This window comes from Acomys russatus, chromosome 1 (genome assembly GCF_903995435.1).
Source record: "Acomys russatus chromosome 1, mAcoRus1.1, whole genome shotgun sequence".
NCBI classification, from domain to species: Eukaryota; Metazoa; Chordata; class Mammalia; order Rodentia; family Muridae; genus Acomys; species Acomys russatus.
In genome coordinates, this window is record NC_067137.1 from 30,800,213 (window position 1) to 30,812,597 (window position 12,385).

Consider the following 12,385-nt stretch of genomic DNA (forward strand, 5'->3'; position numbering starts at 1 on the left):
CCCTTTCCCTTCCACCTAGTGCTCAGTATGTAGATTTGTCTCAATCTACACTGATAATGGTCCTTCTTTCCAGTGTTCTACTCTCACCTCAAAGTTCTCATACTCTTTAAGGCTGGGTTTTTCTTCGGGCCTTCAGTATATCGTGAAAGCAAAGGCCCCCGTTAAAGCTGTGCATGCATTCCAGTCCCCCATACAGTGTGTGCAGAAACAGATGAGAAATGAAATATCAATAAGCCCCTCAGAGCCACTTCCACAGAGGTGTTTTGCCCATTCATCTGGGATTTGCCATGACTGTGAGATATTCCGTCTACTGCAGTGATAAAATGTTCAAAGGTATCATCAAACAGCGGACTCGGTACGTGCTCCATATGAAAAGATGTCCCATTAAAGATGCAGCTCCTAATGCACAGTGTAAAATGCTTGTAGCTTTTATTATGTCCGAGATGGAAAACATGTTTTACTGCATACCAGAGTAACAGACGTCAACTCACTTTTCAAATTGGGAACAGCTTTTCATTTCGTACTGTTCAACAATTTCTGGGTCCTAATTCAAGCCTTCCCACCCTCCATCCTACCTCCCACCATCCTGAACCTGCCTCTGCTCCAACCAAACAGTGTCACATTCTGACTGCTTCTTCACAGGGCAAAAGAAATGGGCACCAGGAGACAAGAGGAAGGTATTTTGGAGATAGGAGCCTACCGGGATCTCTCCTTTCAGTCAGCTACCATGAAAAAGAAGAACAGGAAGGTGAAATATTTACTGCTTCAGTATTGCTGATTGAACACAATCCACAGGAAACGCAGATGGCCAGAGAACTAGATCAGAGAGGGGAAACCGTATGGCTGTATAGCCAGGTTTTCTAGGCTCCCTTAAAAAGAAAAAAATAAAATAAATGACCATCTGCAGTGCTGTTAAACCCCAGCATGGAAACAGCATCCATCAGGAGCCTCTTCCAAGTGCTACTTTTTACTTTCTGATGACTAGTTCAGGTTCACTCCTTAGAATGTTTAAATGTGTTTGAAGGCTTAATTAAGATTTCAGGGGTATAGTAATTCTGATATAAAATTTTGTGTGAAGTGTTAAGCAAATTGGTGCCTTCTACTCTTTGGAGGGAAAAATCTGATATAATTTGATTTCAAAATTGAACACAAATGTTGAAACAAATGCAATTAATACAAGTTAGGCATGAAATTACTGGTGTCTAAGCAGGTTGTAACACAAACGCTTGTGTCCTGTGTGTTCTCTACTTGAGAGAAGGGTAGTCTGTGTTTACATTTAAGAGCCATGGTAGACTTTGCCCTGAATATAATCCTTGAGATTATGGGTCCTGAATTCTAATCCTGGTTCCCAATCTGCACGTGTCTGTAAATTTCCTTATTTCATGCGAATTCTCGCAGGAGGAAAATGGGGTGCTGCATAACTCATCTCCTTCTGCTCCTTAAAGCTAACACAAACAGGAGTGAGGCAAATCGGTGCAGACGCACATTAACCTCTTCAGATAAGAACTGGTGAGGAAATACAAGACAACCAAATACTTTTTGAACAATGTATAATTTTTTCCTTCCGCTCTCTTCGATAGCCAAGTTTAAACTCAGCAGTGTCCATTTAAAAAGAAAAATCGCAGAAACATGGGGAGAAATTTGGAATCAATTTATTTAAAGACATGTTCTTCACAGCTGTTATTCATTAGGGAACTTTTATTGACGTGTCCAGAAATCGTTCCTAGTCGTTTAGACACGCGGGAGCTTTGAGCCCTATGAAGTACAGCAAATTGCAGATGAATTGGTCCAGAAGTGTAGGTTTGGTTTTTTTTTGGGGGGGGAAAATGCTTTGTAAAATAGAATATTCTCAAGAGATTGACTGGTGGGGGTAGGGAGGTATGCACTGACACTTTGAATACCATTGACCTTCTGGAATATGCATGGAAACTTCTGCAACAGCAGCTGGAAGAACAGGAACTCAGCATGCAAAAAGAAAACCATTCGAATACAAGGAACCACAAACCAAACAAACCAAGAATAATTAGTTTATAACAAGGCACTGCTTGCTTTTAGGTACCTGTTTACCTCAGTAGCCTCCATGTTTGAGTCCCATAAGTCTTCTGGGTTTCAGTAAGAATAAGAGTTTTCTGGGCAGATTTGGTTAAACAATAACAAAAACAAAGGAAGGAAAGAAAGAAAGAAAGAAAGAAAGAAAGAAAGAAAGAAAGAAAGAAAGAAAGAAAGAAAAAAGGAGAATGAAAAGGACTCACTGAAAGATTAATCTTTTGCTGGCTTTTTTCTTCATTTATTTATAACCCAAGCATATACTGAGCTCCTACTATTTCCTGGGCACCATGTTTGCTGGTTAGTAAGAAATACAGCATTAATCAGTTATCAGAGCAGTGGGGGTAATGGCAATACAGTATATGAAAGTTTAGGCAAGTATAGGAACACATCTCATGAGACCACAGTGGTAGAGGGGAGTGGAGTGTGAGATTGGTCAGTATCAAGGAAAGACTTCCTAGGAAAATTGAGTGCCTAAATTGAATCCTAAAGAAGAAACAGAAAGTGGCCATATGGATATTGGAGTGAAAGCATCCTCCAGGTAGGGAAGCAATTTAGGGAAGTAGACCGACACTAGAGAAAATGTAGTGTGATGCAAAAAAGACAAAACAAAACAAAAAGAAACAAACAACAACAAAACTCAAGTAGGTCTGCCTGGAGTGTGGATTCTCTGGGGAAGTCTAATGCTGGACTGCTGGGTAAGAGGGTAAGAAAGGAAATGTAGCATGAAGGAAATGTAAGAGACCATTGGAGAAGGAGGAAACTCAGTGATCCCTGACCATCATGAGCCCTACTAAACTTGGAGCTGGAAGGAAAGGTGTTTGTCAGGCACTCGTGATGCTAGGCTTCACTTTGGGAGGGAGAATTGTGTATGTGGTAGGCAAGAGGCACCAGTGAGGAAGAGCCTTGGAGACGGGCATTTAGCCTCAACATCTAAGCCATGTAAATGAAGAAAGAGTCCAAAGATATCCATAGGCCATATACCTTGGCTGCCAAATCTGCTGGCCATGCCCTCTGACTCCTACAAGTTTGTATGTACCACTTTCTTGGTACTGTGAAAAATGCCTTATTCATTTATTTGGGCTCTCTACAAAGGGTAGCCATCCATCTGCTCTGCTGTGTTTTAGAATCTACATTTGTCACTCATTAGATAAGCACATAGTTCATTCTAATCAGGCATACAGGGCTGCCACTGCCAAATATAGAGAATTGAGGTAGACAGTGGTATAGAAGTTTGGACTCAAACATGTACAAGCTGTGTGAAATGCCTATTGAAATGAATTTATACATAAACTGACAGCCCTTACTACCATTGTCACTGGGTGGAGATACTTTAAAAGGAGAGAAAATCTTGTAGTTTGACCTGCTGATATGTAATGAGCATTTGCCTTTAAGGGTTGTGATACAATAATTATATGTAATATAGGAAAAGCACTAAACATGATTGTAAAATCCTGAGTACACAGTAGGATTAACCTGTAAATAAATAATGAGTGCAGATGATCAATAGCCTTGATCCTTCTACTGATCAGAAAAATTCTCCTTGATTCTCCCATCTACTATACTTATTTCCTCACCTACATCTCCACAGCCAATGATCTACCCACCTATGATTTATTGACAAACTTTAAGGCATTATCATTAACATATCTTCCCGCAGCCTAAGCTGTGCACCCTCCCATAGCTATCTTCTCCACCAATCAAGTCCACAGAAGACTGCTTTTCACATCTGAAGGCAAGATCTGCATCCATTGCTTCATCTCACCCCCACCTGGCTACCAGAGGATCCTCTTTAATGATATCCCCCCTTGCCTCTCCCTCCCTCCCTCTCCCTTTCTCTCCTCCTCCTCCTCCTCCTCCTCCTCCTTCTTCTTCTTTCTCTCTCTCTCTCTCTCTCTCTCTCTCTCTCTCTCTCTCTCTCTCTCTCTCCTGATGTATCACATTCTCCTATCCACAGCATGGTTCTCATCAGCTGACAACCATGCTTTCATATATCCACCTTGAAATAAAACCCTCCAAACTACCTTTCATTTCCATCCCATCAACCTAAGACTTCACATGTGTTCAAGGTCGTGAAAATCTTGTTTTCACCACGCACTTCTTTATCTCACTTTCTGCTCCTTAGCTCTTAGGATGGCCCTGCATGTTGCTAAACCAAGGAGGCTACTGTTTCAAAGTCATCAATGCCCTCCACATTGTCAGGTCCTATAGGTCCTGCATAAATTTTGCTTTGCTTTATTTCACGAAGATCCAAAACAAAGGAACTTTCTCTGTGAAATCCTCACCTTTCCTTTACTGAACTACAATTAGCCAATGTTCTCCTATCTTGTTTCTTGCCTCTTGCTATTCACATGAACTGGAACAGTCTTCTCTACCAAAGACTTAAAGAATAGATGCGTCAGTGAGAAAGGACCAAGTCTCTTCTCTTGTGAGTAATGTTTTCCAGTCTATGGTTGTGTATGAGTTTAAGGGATCTCATCTAGGCTGTCAGTTACTGAACCTTCTGCTCACAGAAATGTCCAGGTCTATATTTCCAGCAACAAATCTGACCATTGGTAACTTGACATTTATGCTTATAGTTAAAAAGAACAAAAATCTTCTGGTTTGCTTAGTTTTCTCATCCCTGTGATCAAACACCTGGCAAAAGGCAGCCTAATGGAGGAAGATTTTATTCTGGCTCACACTTCAGAGGGATGAAGCCCATGACAGTTGGGAATGGGCAGTGGCACGGGCAGTATGATCCACGGCATCTATAAGGAAGCAGAGAAAGGAGAATGACAGTATTCAGCAGACCTCCTTCTTTGTCCTTATTGGCCATAGGACAATGCTACCCACATTCAGGGTGTACCTACCCTCTCAGGTAAATCTCTGGAAACACTCTTTTAGATACAACACAAGATGCACCTTATTAATAACCTATGTGCTTCTTAATACAATCATGATGACAATAAAAACTATCCATCACACACTCTATTACAGTACTTATCATCTCTCAAAAATGATTTCATCACATCTACTTGGTATCTTTTCCCTTTTCCTTCACTTGACTCTGTACATATTTTGTAAGCTTGCCCTTTGCCCTATACTTGTTCATTTAGACTCCTGAACTACCACAGTAATCTACGTAGCTTCCTGTGTGCCCTCACTTCCTTATAACTCATACTCCATATAATCCCAAGAGTGATATACTAAAAACTGAAGATCAGTCTAGCCTAAGCCTAATGCCCTTTAGAGACTCACAACTGCATTGCAAATATGGCTTTGCACCTGCAATGAATATCCTACTTTATAAGATCCTAATTTGGCCTCCTCATCTCCTGTAGAGCCACTACCAAGCTCACTCTACTCTCTGGATCTCTTATATTTTATGAAATGACTAAGCTCATGGCTCCTTATGACTTTTCACGTGAATTCTAGAATGTTTATCTGTAGGTATGGCCATATGACAATCTGACTCTTAGAATATAAGACTCTTTGTTTATCCTTCTGAAAACAGTGTGTTCATCACACAGAATTCATTTAGATAGACAAATGAGACACAAAAGGAAGTGCTGAATAAACTGATATCCTTAAAGGTGCTTGTATGGACCATGATGTCTTTCTCATTAGTATCTCCATGCTACCAATCAGGAAATTGAGATCTAAAGTAGAGTAGTCATTTTCCCAAAATCACTTATTAAGAGAAATACCCTTCCCACTAGCCCATTCACCTTCGACTGAGTTAATGATGGAGACCAAGGTCTTTCAGAATAATCAACATACAATGCATAAAATACTCAATATGTAATGCATAAAATTATATATTATATGAATGAGAGTGAATCTTGGACTAGATCATTGGATAGGAACTGTGAAGAGACATACATCATTTTAATCCTCAAAATCCCTTAGAACAAAAAGTCTGATTTCTAGAAGCTGAAGGAAATTATAACCCTCAAATAGATAGTTTTTATTCTTGTTTGGTGAGAGGGAAAATGTTGAATTCCATTGGAGTGATAGGAAACATATGTGTGTTCTTGATTCATAACCCAGGAAAGTCATGTCAAAAACGAAGCAATTGCTTCCCATTTCTTCTACCTTAGAAACCCAAGTTTGTGTCAACATGACTGCACCCCCAAAATCTGAAGAACATGAGCCTAAAGAATTAGATGATGTTAAAGAAAAAGAAAAGAAATGCTTTGAGTGCCATTAGATGCTGTTTGACTTTTCAGATCTTCTTTTTTTCCACATTTAAGTTTTTAAAGGGAAGACCTGTGATGCTGCGATCTAGATGTCAGTAGGTTCATCTTGGGGGAGGCTGAGTGAGTGTGGGTTTGAAGGAAAGAAGACTGAAAACAGGGATAGCCTTTGGCACATGGCTACAGGAATCTATGCATGACGTAATTTGGGCACGCCCTTCCTTATTGATGCTATGGATCACACTGTTCCTGGCACTATCCCTTCCCAACTGTGATGGGCTTCGTTCCTATGAGGTGTGAGGCAGAATAAGTCCTTCCTCCATTATGCTGGAGCAGCAATAACTAACAGGTCTGAGGAGAGCACACTACAACATTTGAGACAATGATTAGCAGAACGTCACAATTGAGTCTCACATGTTGTGTCTGTGACAGTGAGCTAATGTCATGTCAGTAACAGGAACAGAATTGGCCTCTAATTTTCATGAAATCTTTATCTGGGGTCTAGTCCTTCCTTCTGAGGAGGTACTTAGGATTTCTATAAAAGCCATTACAAGACAGCCTATACTCCAGTTTATCCCCTCATTAATCCAAGTGGAGAATGGAAGAAGACCCTCTCTGTAATCCAGAAGGGATGAGGTAAGAATTCCAGTGTACATAGTGTCTAGCATTTAAGAACTTTATAGAAAAACAGTTTCTTAAAACAATTCCATCAAAGAAAAACTGCTGTCAAAACCAGTAGCAATTTTGATAAAAGCTAACTAACATTTTATCCATCACTCCTTTTATATCATTTAACCTAAACAAGGAATAGACAATGATGCATGGTAAAGAACATTTTGTTTAACAAAAGGCTAACTCTCTCTCTCTCTCTCTCTCTCTCTCTCTTCTCCTCTCTCGCTTTCTCCCTGTCCTCTCATCCCTCTCTCTCGCCGCTCGATCTCTCTCGCTCGCCATCGCTCTCTCTCTCTCTCTCTCTCTCTCTCTCTGTGTGTGTGTGTGTGTGTGTGTGTGTGTGTGTCTCTGTGTGTGTGTGTGTGTGTGTGATATCATTTAGGCAGCAGCAATAGCAATATTTTCACAACTGTGGAAATCTATACTGCATCCTGCTAGCCTAGACTTTGCCTGACTCTGCGTCATGAGCTAGGGAGTCATCAAAAGATGGATTTCTGTCCTCAAGTCTATCCTAGATTAAGTGGAAGAAACATGAAAACAACACTAGGGTCCCGTAATATAGGGGCCCTCTCTGGCTGGATGCAGGGCCTGCTTCTTCTTCCAAGCCTTCAGCTGAAAGGTGTTTGGCCAGAGCCTTCTGGCTCTAGAAATCAGTGTCATAGTGTAATCGATGCATGGATTAAATTAGTCATCCATTACCAAGATTGTCGAAAGTTTACATTCTGGAAAAAATGAATTTAATTTCTTTATATACTGAGCAAATGTGTATTGAAGGCTTGCTATATATCAAGCATGCTATAAGTGACAGACATAGAACAGTGATCAGAATGTGCCAAGACTCAGCATTAGTGAGGATCACATTCTTTTCTATTTTTTAATTTATTCAGATTACATCTCAATTGCTATCCCTTCACTTGTATCCTCCCATTCCTTCCTCTTTCCCTCTTTCACCTTATTTCCCTCCCCTAGGTCTGTGACAGAAGGGGACATCCTTCCCTACTATATGGTCATAGCCTATCAGGTCTCATCTTGGTAACCTGCTTATCCTTTCTCTGAGTGCCACCAGGCCTCCCCACCAAGGGGAAGTGGTCAAATATGGGGCAATGAGGAGAGGATCACATTCTTATGATCTGGTATGGGTGACAGAACATACAACCATCAACTGGTTTACCAGATGGTGATAACTGGAACGCAGAAAACTTTAATAGAGTAGACAAAGAAGTAAAACAAACCTGCTGGGCTGTAAGGTGGGAGCTGGGACACATACAGTCATAAAAACCCTGAGTAATAAGGTGATGTGACATAAAGATCTGAGAGAAAGGAGTTCTTATTAGGTCTTTGTGGGCCTCTGCTGGAAAGGTTGAAGGCTGGTGCTTTCTGACAGCCTCTCAGCTTTGTATACAGTGACAGCACCCACATTCTCAGCAGGGTTCCCTCTCTACATGAACCCTAGAAACTCTTAAGTGTCACATAGCCAGCAGGGAGACTACAAGCCTGTCCCTTTGCTAATAAGAAACCTGCTCAGCAAGCACTTGGGTATTCATGGAGATACCCACCCTATGTTAATAAGATGTTTTGGTATCTTGGCTTTCAACCAATGACCTTTGACTTTCCCTGGAGATCTTCCCTCACCTCACCAGTAGGGTAAATAGGAACTACTTTCCCCCTCTTGTGATAGGATTGTTTTCGTTACATGTGAATGAAGTATCCTGCTACCTTTATCCCCAGCAAATCAGCATTCACTATTAAAACCCTTCCCACTGCCCAAGGTTTATAAATACCCCTGATTCATGAAATAAACTCTCCTTCCCTCCCTCCCTCCCTCCCTCCCCCCCTTCCTCCCTCCCCCTCCTTGCTCTCTCTTCTTGGCCACTGAAGCCTGATCCATCTTGGCAAGCTTAGTGCTGATGCCTGTGAAGGACCCCCAGACCTCCATCTCACTGGACCTGCTTTCTGGTCAGTTATGAGCATCCATCTGCTCACTTAGCAGCTCAACAAAGGGCTGTAATACTTTTGGTTTCATCACAGGCTTGTAGATCTCCCAAGTTTCCACTACTGTCTGATACCAGCAATCTCATTCTAAAAGAGCTAGCTCACCAAAACACCCAGTGGAAAACCCAATCTCACCTCCTGCTGAGACCGGGAACCTCACCTGGTGCATGGGCCTCACCCTGATCACTCTAAGCTGCTCCTGAGAAGGGAACCAGATCTTTGACCATGAGGTCGCCATTCCTGCCCAGAAGCAAACAGTACCTTGACCGACCACACCAGATGGTAAATGACAGATCTCTATGGTGATGACGTCCTTCAGAAATCCATTGTGTCACAGGAGGCAAGGTACAATTTACATTAATTCCCTAGGGATAGTATTCATGTTCTTGGTCCTCTCTGATCCCCAGGGTCCCCTGAGAATATGAACCATTTTTGACAATATGGCATCCTAGGACATCTCTGGCTCCTTTAAGTTCCAGGTTAAGCACAGCAGGAGTGAGTTGGAGGTACCAACTGTTAGCTCATCTTTCCATTCACCAGTCAGGCACCATCCAATGCATGCTGAGAGTATGGGGAATCGCAACATTAGGAAGATGAGAAAGCTACCTCCACTGTCACAGAGCTCCCAAGAAATGAGACAGCAGATTCCCCTGTCTTTGCCTTTTCACTCACTGCTGGCTGAGAAGTGCAGGCTTACTGCCTTCCAGGCCTCCCAGCCACACTACCGAGTCATAGTGGGGGCCAAGGGCCCGAAGCCATCAATCACCCTGAGGCTGGGGGCCAGGCCTTCTGTACTCCTCAGAGTCCAGCCCCTCCCCTTAAGAGCTCTGTATCCTAGAAAGGGGAACTGTCTCCATGGATGATGATGATGATGGATGGTCAGAGGAAAGCATTTTTCATCCCCAGGCGGTCCACGTGTGCATTTTCATGCTGGAGCCAGATTCTGGCTGAGATGCCTGCTGTTCTACATTTTCCTAGCTGTTGTCACCTTTCCCCTTTTTCTGACAAATGGACCCATTTTACAGCCTGAGTGACTCATGACTGCTTTAGGAACTCTAGCTTAACCCAATGTAGTGTAGAAGGAACATAAAGACAAATTTGGTAGCTCAACATCTTAACCTCCATCTTCATCTTAACCCGCCACTCTGCTAGGAAAAATGGCAATGGCTTCTTCTTGGCGCTGGCATGTTATCCAAAGTCTGTTTCCATCTGGCTCCAGATAGTCCAACCTTCCCTCCCAGAGTGAAACTATGCAGGCTGGATGCTCTCAAACATACCAGTGATTTTCCTACCTTCACACCAATTTTACATGGTTTAATTTTACCAATCACGTTGCTTTCTCTGTGAAACTATCACTGATGGTGCCAGGTCACTATGATGTCTTTTCCTTTAAATGGTCATCCAGCTACAGGAAGTGTGGAGCTCTTGTTCTCAAAAGGAAGTCTTAGTCAGTCACCTGTGATTTCCAGGGCCAAGGGACTGTGTCCATCTGTCCTTAATCTAATAGCAGCAGGCCCAGTGCCCAGAACGTGGAAGCTGTAAAGCCCGATTTAGCTGATTAATTCTTTCAAGGGACCTCTCTAATGTGCTCTAACTCCATCAACAAATGGGCAGGAGACCAGGTTTCCTTGTTTCAGCCTTGATCAGTGGAAGAGGAGGCTGGCTTCACAGGTCCAACAACATAACACCTGAACAGAGATATCTGAACTTCTGGGTCAAAGTTGACTAAAGCCTCCACATCCAAGGACTTCTGAGTCACTAAGAACTGATCTCTGAGTCAGAGGCATTCACACCCTCAGTGTACCTACAGGTTCTACCTTATAGGTTCTACTTTACCTGGGCAAATCTACATCAGGTGATATGTAGGTTTCTCTCATCTCTGTTATCTGGATGTTTGTAAAAATAAATAAATAAATAACTGAGTTTATACCCGTACCATAAGAGTTTAAGTGGAAGAATTTTATTTTTTCACACATATGGAGTTCTCATCCCCAAGTTCAGAGAAGCTCAAGTTGTGGGTTGTGACCCCTTTGGAAACCCTCTATCTCCAAAAGTATTTATGTTATGATTCATAGCAGTAACAAAATTATAGTTATGAAGTAGCAATGAAACCAATTTTATGGTTGGGTCACCACATCATGAGGAACTGTATGAAAGGATGACAGCAGGAGGAAAGTTGTGGACCATTGCTCTAGAGAGTCACCTCTGCTAAGACCCTGTTGAAGCATGGGAGATTAGCTCCCTCTACAGAGTTTCTGACTCAGTTGGCATGAGGTTAAGCTGCTGACTTGTGCTTCCAATCAGGCTTCAGACAGAAGGATGCTGCTGGTCACAGCTTAGAAGCCATTGACCAGTCAAAACACTCTCCTTTATCACATAATTCTTTCCAGACTTTGACCATATAAGCCATTACTTTATACAATTATTATCCTAATATAAACAAAATTGGTGCCTTTTACTTCTCTTTCTGAATGACAAAGAACCCACGCCCTTTCTGTTCAGGATGTGTTCTTATAGGTTAGTACAACTCCAAGATAAAACTTCACCAAATTCAAGAACCTGTTAGACTTTGAGTATGGGAAGGTATCCCAAGAACACCCAGTAAAAACCTTACGACCCTTCACAAAAGCAGACATGCCCAAAGAAATTCAAACAGGAAAACAGACTGACTTGGTATGCGGTCATTTGTTTTGTTATTTGGTATATTTCTAACTCCTAGAATAATGGGTGATCCTGAAAGTCATTCATTAAATCTTTGTTGAATGAATGGATGAGGTAAACAAGTATTTCCAGATAGATACTTCGGAATATCTTAGAAGCCTTTAGAGAAGGTACAATGGCAGACAGTTTGAGAAGGTTTCAGCAGTGTTTGTTGAATGTTTTTACCTCAACAAGAGCTGTAATTCAAGAAGAATCTTCTCCAAGCTGTACATGGTTCTCAGACACTTTAGGGACATGTACCACTTGCATCTGTGTGGACACATCAGTGTATCTGCTCCACTTTCATTTCTGCTGCTGTGATAAAACTCTCTGACAAAAAGCAAGCTAGGGAGCGAAAAGGGATTTATTTGGCTTACACTTCCAGGTCACGGTCCATCATAGATGGAAATTAGGGCAGGAATTCAAGACAGAGCTTGAGAAGGAACTACGGAGGAATGATGCTTGCTGGTTCATTCACAAGTTTAAACTTAAATAACTTTTATATACAAGTCAGGACAACCTGCCTAGGTGGGCTGGGCACTCTAGCATCAGTTAATGACAAAGACTTCCACAGTCCAATCTGACTGAAGCAACTCATTAATCTAGACTCTCCTCTCATGACTGTAGTCTTTGTCAAGTCGGCAAATAAGTCTAATTGGGACAGAACTGAAGAGCAAAATCTTCAACTCTCTCCTTGGCATGGTTTTCCCAACAACCCTGCATCCACACATATATCTCCTTGTATCTGGATTGACACAGCAAAATTACTATATAAAATTAGACTAGTTTTTCTTCTG